This window comes from Agelaius tricolor, unplaced genomic scaffold (genome assembly GCF_023055355.1).
Source record: "Agelaius tricolor isolate 1412-34295 unplaced genomic scaffold, bAgeTri1.0.p SCAF_12, whole genome shotgun sequence".
NCBI classification, from domain to species: Eukaryota; Metazoa; Chordata; class Aves; order Passeriformes; family Icteridae; genus Agelaius; species Agelaius tricolor.
This window is the reverse complement of record NW_027269272.1, coordinates 18796835-18806063: the sequence shown is the minus strand read 5'-3', so window position 1 is coordinate 18806063 and position 9229 is coordinate 18796835. Positions and strand designations below refer to the sequence as shown.

The following is a 9229-nucleotide window of genomic DNA, read 5'->3' as shown; positions in this document are numbered from 1 at the left end:
GCACAAAATATACCTGCCAGTAAACCCAGTCAAATAATGCTTTCTCAAAATGTTGCCCCTCTGATTTTAGCCCTCCAAAGATCTATTTTTAGACCTGCCTTTTCTGCCAGCGTTGCTCCTGAGCCATTGTTCCCCTGGGTCGGGGCTGGTGAAGCAGCTGGCAGCAAATTGTGGCTAGGTTGGAAATGCACAAAAACGTGCTCAGCTAAAAAGAGATTTTAGCTCTCATAGCGTTAACTGCCCCTTCCCTGCACTCCTCTCCCCCAATTTTAGCTCTCATAGTGTTAACTGCCCCTTCCCTGCTCTCCTCTCCCCCGATTTTAGCTCTCATAGTGTTAACTGCCCCTTCCCTGCACTCGTCTCCCCCGATTTTAGCTCTCATAGTGTTAACTGCCCCTTCCCTGCACTCCTCTCCCCCAATTTTAGCTCTCATAGTGTTAACTGCCCCTTCCCTGCACTCCTCTCCCTTTATTTTAGCTCTCATAGTGTTAACTGCCCCTTCCCTGCACTCGTCTCCCCCGATTTTAGCTCTCATAGTGTTAACTGCCCCTTCCCTGCTCTCCTCTCCCCCGATTTTAGCTCTCATAGTGTTAACTGCCCCTTCCCTGCACTCGTCTCCCCCCGCGCCACCCCCGCCTGCCACAAGCGCGACCCAGATCACATTAGAGTCCCAGAGCACAGGGAACGGGTCTCATCTATCCGTCACCAAGGAGGCAGACAGGACGGGGAAACAACAAGTCATTTGTACCTGATGAGGAGGACACTCCTGGGAAACAAACAGATGAGCCACCACATGAATCTGAGCTATTCTCTGAGGTAAACAGAACTGCATGAGAAACACACGAATTATCAGGGGCATCATGCTTAACTCCCTCGCTTCAAACTGCTGGACAGGCTGTGGGCCTGAAACTCTAGATTGTCCCAATATCTGATTGTGAGAAAGTTAACCCCCTAAAAGCATCAGGGGAGGGGGAGGGAATCCCAGACCCCAGGTTTGTGGAGCAGCATTGTTCACCCTCGCTCATGTTTAGTTGTCCATGCCACCCCACAGTGTCCTGGGACACCAGCCCTGTGCCAGTCACAGAGGACACAGGCAGCAGGTCTTGCAGCATGCTTTGTGCAGGGTACAGATTGTCCCTTTGGGGCCATTTCTGGTCAGATTTATTTCAGGCTTGAGCCAACTTGTGCTGCTGTAACACTCTAATGTAGGTTGTATCAAATAGTGGGGTCCCTTGCTACAAGCAAAACATTTGTAGTAGGGCGCTGTCGCTAGGATTGGTGACAGCAATGACACCACCAGTGGCTGAGTGGGAATGGTCGTGTGTTCGTGGCACATCTTGCTCTGCCTGCTCCAGTAGGCTTGAGGGCCTTCCTTCAGCTCACATTTTGTAAATGTGCTCTCATTCTGGTTGAAGAGAATCATATTAACTGATTTTGTAGCAGGCCTAAGCTTTCTAGCAAGGTATGTGGGACAATTTCCACGAAGGGAATTTATGTCATGGTTGCAGTCTGCTGCTGTCTTTGACATACCATTGCACTGGCCAGCTAAAGGCTGTGCAAATCTTCATGGCATGGCCACAGGGATAATATAGTCATTTATCCCTATTTTATGACAAGAAATTGAAGTGGAGAGAGATTTAGTAAGTGATTTGTATGAAGTCATACAAGGATCCTCTGCTGAAGTGAGGAATTAAACCAGAGTTTTGAATCCTAGTCCAGCCCTTTTAATCACAAGGTCAGTCTTCCATTCTGCTAGGAAGCAAAACAAGAGGTTTAATTTGGTGCTTAATATTTAAAAAGAGTTGGCTGTGAATCTCAGTCCAAGAGGCACATAAGTATAGTGGTTAAAACAAATTGGAGAAAGAAAAGATATCCTGCTGGAGCTGAGTTCAGAAGTCTGGCAAGAAGAGGGGTCTTGTGATTAAGCATGACTTGAATGTAGGTCACTTTGGAGAGCCAGGTGATTTCTGAATGCAACACTTAGCAAAATTCTTTCTGCTCTTGGTGGATTTTTGGTAGTGTAACTCAGAGGAGATCAAGGTTCTAATTTTGACATTCTTCTTGACAAGTATTGTTCTACTTCTTTTCTTTCGCTCTTTTCCCCTTTTCCTTGTTCTTCCATTGTGAAAGTGATTATACTCTGTTGTGAAGTGATTAGTGATAACAAGTGATGCTCTTTGAGTAATATGTTAGGAATACCTTTTCACATTCATGAGTTATAATATGGGAGGGTTATAGTTATGTTTGTATTGTACCTTAACAGTTTCACTTATGAAGTGCCAGTGAATGCTCTATAGTATATCTAAATTTTCTCTGAATATTGGTACAATGCAGAAACATATAGTATCATTTAGAAATATAAAAACATATGTTAAAGAATTAAAAAATGCTGATTCAAGAACTAGAAAACTCATTGTAGACAGATTGGTGATTTTGCACCTATCAATGACATCTCTGAGAATATGGACGGTTTACCTGGGCAGGTAGAGAGCCCTATACAGCCAGTTCCCTCTTGGAATCTGCAGATGTGATTCCACTGATTTCATCAAAGTTGATTCATGAAGGCCAGGGAAAAATTTAACTTTTACTAAGCTATGAAGTTTTGTATTTATGAGTTAGTATTCTCTGTGAAGTTTGTTGAGCTTCTCTTTTTTTACATGCTGTGTTACTGAATCATTCATACCTATCTCCCTGATATATGATCACATCTTATAATTAATTTTATGAAAGCATTTTCCATTAATTCTTTCCTTATTCTGAGTAGTAAACCCTTGAATATAACCCCATGAATATAATATTTTTATTATCAATTTAACTTTACTCCAGGCCAGTAGATTACATTTTGTGTACAGGGCAGCAACTGTAAATTAGCCAGTATTCATAGTGGAAGTATTAGATTTTTGGTAATCAGAAACACATATTGGTTTGTTATCAGATTAGGAGGTAATTGAATGAAAGAGGATTATTTATATGTGCTTTATTTCTAGATTTTAGAAAATGGGTCTAGAAGATGGAAGAGCAGTTTCTCTGATTGCCATTTGAGGATGTTATCACAACTGTAGGGAATAAGGAATAAGTCAAAATGATAGTAGAATAGTTATTTTAGACAGAAGACTTAACTCCTTACAAAAAAACCCCAATTGTCTAAATTCTCCATCCTTGCATCATAAAGAAAAAATGCTCCAGGACTGGCTTCTGTTAATCCTATGCTTATATGTTTTTAAACCTGTTTCTGCTTGTATTTTCTGGGTATTCAGTGTACCTCCTTGTCGTGCTGTTCTGCTCCTGGTGCACTTAATGGTGTGATTCCCATGGATTTTTCTGTACAAACAATGTTTTACTAAACACGTTCTCAACAAATTGGAGGTGTGTTTCTAGCAGGATGGAGCATTAGTCAGTATGCACATGATGGAAGCTCCTCACAATAGGAGAAAAGGCCAGTTTGTTTAGTTCTCTTTCAGAGTTGTGCACCCCTCTAATGCCACCTTTCCTGTCTGAGTCAGGGTATTGTCTCTCTTGCCTGTAAACCATAGGGTCAAGTTGAGGTAAATCTCTGATGGGATGTGAAAGAGGGCAGTTCAGCTATCTGATGGGAACTTCTGTGTACAGTATCATTTAGAGGTCATGTTTTTCACCCCATCAGATTTTCATAGGTTGCTTCATTAAAAATTGAGCTTCAACCACACAACAAAACAGAGTGGCAGGCTGCTTGAAACTTCTATCAATAATGTATCAGCTCATCTATTCTGATTTCTTCCAAATACTGCCTTTGTTATTTTTAGCACAAAAGAGAATGCATCTAAATACCAAGCTCTGTAAAGGGGCAGGAGACTTCACTCATTGCCACGCTTTGCTAAACAGTGTCAAACACGAAGCAACCTTTTGCTTACATAGAGCTTTTCAGTTAAAGGGGGAAGGTTTCCATTCCATGAATGCTTGTTTTTGTGCTGGCCAAGATGAGCAATTTTTCAAAGCCCTCATTAAGCAACAAGAGACATAGCTGTATTCAAGGATCCCTCCAAAGCACCAGTCATGTCAGAAACACGACCAACTCATTCTTGGTGTGGGCTTATGCACAAAGCTCTGAGTAGTGGTCATGCTCACTGTGCTTGAGAAATTGCCAGGGGTGTTGTTTAGAAGGCACAGTAATCCCCTGGGCTCCTTAAACTACATGTAGGAATGCTTCCCTAGTTTGCCATTCCATTTGAGCCAGGGTAGAAGCAGGCCTGGCACATTTCTTTTTTTGCTGTTTTTAGGGTCATTCTCTCTGCAGAGAAAGCAAAGGCTGTAAGGCCTGCCTTGTACAGGTTGTTTTAGTGTGTGCTATTTATTGAGTGTGACTGTGCAAGGGCAGATGGAGGTCCAGGAGAATCCAGAGGAGAGTGATCCAATAATTAGAGCCAAGAGCTTCTGTCTCCAAGGTGTAGTGCTGCCTGTAATGTGGATTTTTCACTTGGCTTTGTGTCTGTAATGTATTAATAACAGTATTTCCTCCCTTCCACATCCTGGTCCCCACAATCTCACAACTTGAATGGAAACAGGCAGAGGAAAAAGCACTCTTTTCTTATGGATTTCCTCTGACACATCCCTGCTGCAGTGCATGTCAGTGAACCTGTGCATTACACAGAGGTGTCTCTGTTCTAGTCTGCATCACTCAAGATTTGTTTCTCTCTGAGAAGGTTTTCTTCAGTGCTGGCTGGTGTAAGGAGATGTACATTTCTTTCTTTGCAAACTATACAAGGTCCTTTGAATTTCTTCTACCCAATATTTATTTCTGCAGCTCAAGAGCTCTTCATCTTAATTTGCAGAAAAATTTGGGACAGACTTAGGAAGGAGAAAATTCTTACCTGTAGGAAAATAAAGCAACCTTCAGTAAAACCTGAGGGTCAAAGCAGAAATATCTTATAAACTATATAGCAAGTAGCAATATGAACTGTAAAGCAGTAATTTTTATTTTTAGAATTAATAGTTCTAGCAACCCATTTCTAAAAATACCCATCCTAGGGGAGGTATTTATACCTCAGCTTTAGGCACCTCTCTCAGCTGGCTTAGTCACTTTATATCTCCTTTACAGTCAGAGCAGAGAAGTTTCTGGCTGACCCTATGCAGCAGGACATCAGTGCCTTGCTTTATTCTGCAGAGAAGCCTGTGATTTTAAAGGGATAACTGAGATTATCTGACTGAATTATGGACTTCAAGTTAGGTGATGTGACTCCACCACTAATGTCTCTGCAGGTTCATTGAGTAACTCAAGGTGCTAGAATTTCATAGCTATTTGCAAATACTCTAATAATGACACAGAGAACAAACAGGCAGGAAAAGCTTTATTGCTGTTGTCTGTGATGTGCATGACCTCGATTATTTTCCTTTATATATAAGGTCAGCTCTTTCTACAAGGAGAATGTGAACTACAAACACAGCTGATAAATCTCTATGATGTTATGTCTTCTTCAGCATTGATTTCTGCATGACTGGTATTAGTTGCATGTACATTTTGAGGAAAAAATGCCATTTTGCTGTCAGGGGAGTTGTTCAGAAATTAAGATAGTGAGTAAGCTCAGTAGTGGCACCAGTGCAACTTTGCACCTGTGGACAGACCATGTCCATGTACTGTGTGATGGGACTATGACAAGAGATGTTGGACCATGGAATTTGTTAATTTGCTGGTAGTTCTCACATGTATCTCATCTCACCACTGACAAATAAGGAATGTATTTTTGCAAATGTTTTTTAAGATGTTATTCAAATAATATTCTTCTGGGAGATGTCTGTGAGGTGGTCTATTGCACCATTAAGAGCTTAGGTATTTGAGTACAAGCTTTGAAAGTGAAATTATCTGTAGGGCTACATTTATGTCATACTCTTAGTCTAAGGGTATCAGAGAAACAAGGAGTTTAGGGACGGATAACACCTTTGATCAGACCAAGTAAAATAGTTGGGAAAAGGGGAGGTGATTCCAGGTGCACAGGACATGTACACAGTCAAAATGACTTTCTGAAGTCCCTATCCAGCCTCAAATGTGCTATCAGTAGAATAACAATATCAGTGATGACAAATGACAGTATCTGAATTTCTGAAGAGTTGAACAAACTGAAAGGAAGGTGACAGTGAATTCCTTAGCACTGTGTATCTCTGTTCATGTCATACATGAAAAGAGCAAAGAAAATAATATGAACTGATCTACAAAAGAGCAAAGAAAATAATATGAACTGATCTCATAAATTTTAGGTGTTTCATTACAGGATCAAGTTAGATACTTGGGTTTAATATGTTATGGCAATTCTAGTAAAGTGTGGGGACATTGTTTGAACTGTCATGTGCAATTTAAACAGCAATAAATGGCATCTTGATGTTCTGAAGAATTTAAGGAGCAAACTACAACCTTGTGAGAAGAGTGAGACAGAAAGAAGTGTGAACATACAGGGCTCATGTAAACTGTGTGATCATAATGAGCTTCTTCTTGCTATTTTAGAGAAATATTTACTTATTTTTCCCAGAGCAGAGGAAGCAATTTCAACATTCACTAGAGAAAAACATTGTGCACTTGCACTTGATCTTCAAAACACGTCATCTAACAAGTTCACTTTTCTTAGACAATAAATGCTTCTTTCCTTCAGAGATGGATGAACAATGTAATTTGCAAATCTCTCCCCACAAAGACAATATCAAATGCATTGTTTATCTGTATTGAACCTGACAACTTCACAAATGAGCTTCAAAACCCATTCAGTAGCACTGTGAATACACATCCTGCAGACATATCAACAGTTTGTTGCAGTTTGTACTTAACGAAACAAATGCTTACCAGCACATTAATCAATCTAATCACAGAGAGAAATCATTCACTACAGAAGTTCTGTAACTTCATTTGGCTGCCTTGTGTCTGCCTGGTGGATGCCTTTATCAGAGATCCACAGGCTACCCATGCAATATTTGAGTTAGTTAATCAATGTGTAAATTTGATATGATTGGTTCCTCAAGGAGGAGGTAACAGAGGAACCCTGCAGCTTTAATCTTCTGGAATGCTGATTTTTAGCCTCCCTTCAGGGAAAGGTTGCAGACCTGAGGAGAGACGAGTCCTCTGATATTTGTAGAGGTTTGCTTCCCCCTCTCATTTGACAAGAAGTGTCCTTCACACATCAGCTTTGGGGCACACAGGGAAGGCAGTGAGCAGTTTGTGGTGTTTGCTCCGAGGGCTCAGTAAGGCCATGGTGCATCTGCCTCTGGAGCTGCAGGCTCAGACAGGCCTGACGTGTAGCACCTACGTCTGACATCCCAACACGCGTCCTTTCGTCAGCACAGGAGAGGTTCACTCCCCCTTTTGGATCATTATCTGCTTAGTAATGACTCACTGCAACACTGCCAGCCAGGATATGAAGCTGCCCAGATCTTCACAGGGAGCTCAGTGTGATCTCAAAGATGAACCGTTGGTGATGTTCAAAAAGTTCAGTTAACTTTTTAAAAAATAATTTTGCTCTTCCCTGTGTGGAAAGTCAGCTGTGCTTCAATTCATGTGCAGTGCTATTCTCCTTTAGTTCTAGTGCCTGGGGGTCTTTTTTGAAGTAGTGGGGTCTGAGCTCACCAGCTCATGTCTCCAAAATCCTGGGTAGTCTCAGTGTGCAGTACAGTGAGAGCTGTGAAGTGCTGGGAGGCTGTGGGTCTGTTACAGCCTGTCTAACACCTTTGCCACAGCAAGCAAAGGAGAGGGGGCTGTTCTCTGAAAAAGAGATGAGGATGAAATCTTTCAAGTCAGTCCTTGAAGGTCAGTGACACCCAGTTAGGCCACAGCTGCTTTCCTCCCCAAGAATCTGGATGGCTATGTGGCTGAATACTGCACTAGAACAGCCAAAAATCTCATTATTTTCTATATTTCTGCACTTGTGTTAAAAATATGCAGCATAACAGTCAAACACAAACAGTAGTGAAGAAAGTGTGCTGCAAAATCAGTGGTCTGTGAAGTCAGTGGCCCATTTTCCCTTCCCCTTACATATCCCTTCTTTCCATCAGAGCAATCAACACTTGGAAATTGCATCAGTTTACTTCAAATCAGTTCAGGTAAATTAAAACAGCTTTTGTGGATACACAGTCTAACACCAGTGTAATGTTAGCTACATGACTTCTGCCAGTTTTCTGGTGGGATGGGGATGTACTATACTAATTTTGCTAGAATTAGTGTAGATCCAAGTGTTGTCCCCAGAAGCTGCTTTTAAACAAATTTGACACAACAAAAAGATTTGCACTGAGTGATCATGGAATTTCTGATCTGTTTATAAAAGAAACTTTGCTACCTCTAAGGAAAGAAATTGAATTTTACAAGGCAGTATGAAATTGGTAATGTTTTGAGTATGTGCTTGCACTAGGACTTCTGGGAGATTGCTGTGCTCCTAGTAGTCAAAATGGACTTTCAGAAATTGTTTGAGAATGTCATCAGCTCAGATGTGTTTTGCAGATTTTGGTGGAAGGAAGCACACATCTGTACAAGCAGCCATGGATACAGAGGAACATCTGTGCTCCAGGACCTGTAAACATCCCTCTGACCACATGCACAGGATTGTGGTGTTGTACAGGCACGACTCAGTAATAGCCTCAGCCATCACACAGGTGCATCATTTAGCACCAGCAGTAGATGCAAATGCAGACAGAATATTTCAGACATCATATCAGGTCCTGATCTAGCAAGACAGGCAGCAAATTAGATGGCTCTGGGCACATGGGAGCTCTGCTGACCTCTGAGAGCTTCACTTCTCCAGGACAGCGGGACTATTATGTGGCACATGTTTAGAGCCTGCCTGAATTAAGACCTAAGAAAAGTTGGGGTTTTTATCTGGGACATTCAAAAGGATGCTAGAAAAGATGAGAATTTTATCTCTAAATTGTCCTTCCCTTTCCCTGCTCCAGAGCATAATTTCATTTATTATTCTAATTTAATCATTTTAATTCAGGAAAAAAAATCGTAACCATTTGTCAAATATAGCAATAAGTATGAGTAATTCTTTAATAAAAGGCAGAAGCTCAAGAAATGTGAAGAATATCTAAAGTTATGATAGCAATGCTGCTCCTTCCTTTTGAAAATAGGAAAATCTTGCAATCAGAACCAGTGTTTTCACAGTTCCTAATTTTGGCTGAAAGCTGAAAATTTAATTGCAACCAGTAGTATTATTTGCTACAGTAAAAAGCCTTAAGGAGTCTGATACACTATTTGTAAAATGGTAGTAATAAGTGTGTACTT

General features: G+C 41.0%; 1 long non-coding RNA gene across 1 annotated transcript in view; it reads left to right on the top strand.

Moving 5' to 3' along the window:
- The first annotated feature begins 302 nt into the window (after window positions 1-302).
- LOC139595075 (uncharacterized) overlaps window positions 303-9229 on the top strand; it is a 130011-nt gene continuing 121084 nt past the window's right edge. The window contains exon 1 of the long non-coding RNA XR_011680838.1: window positions 303-816. This is a non-coding gene — a long non-coding RNA (uncharacterized lncRNA). The remainder of the gene's footprint in view (window positions 817-9229) is intronic.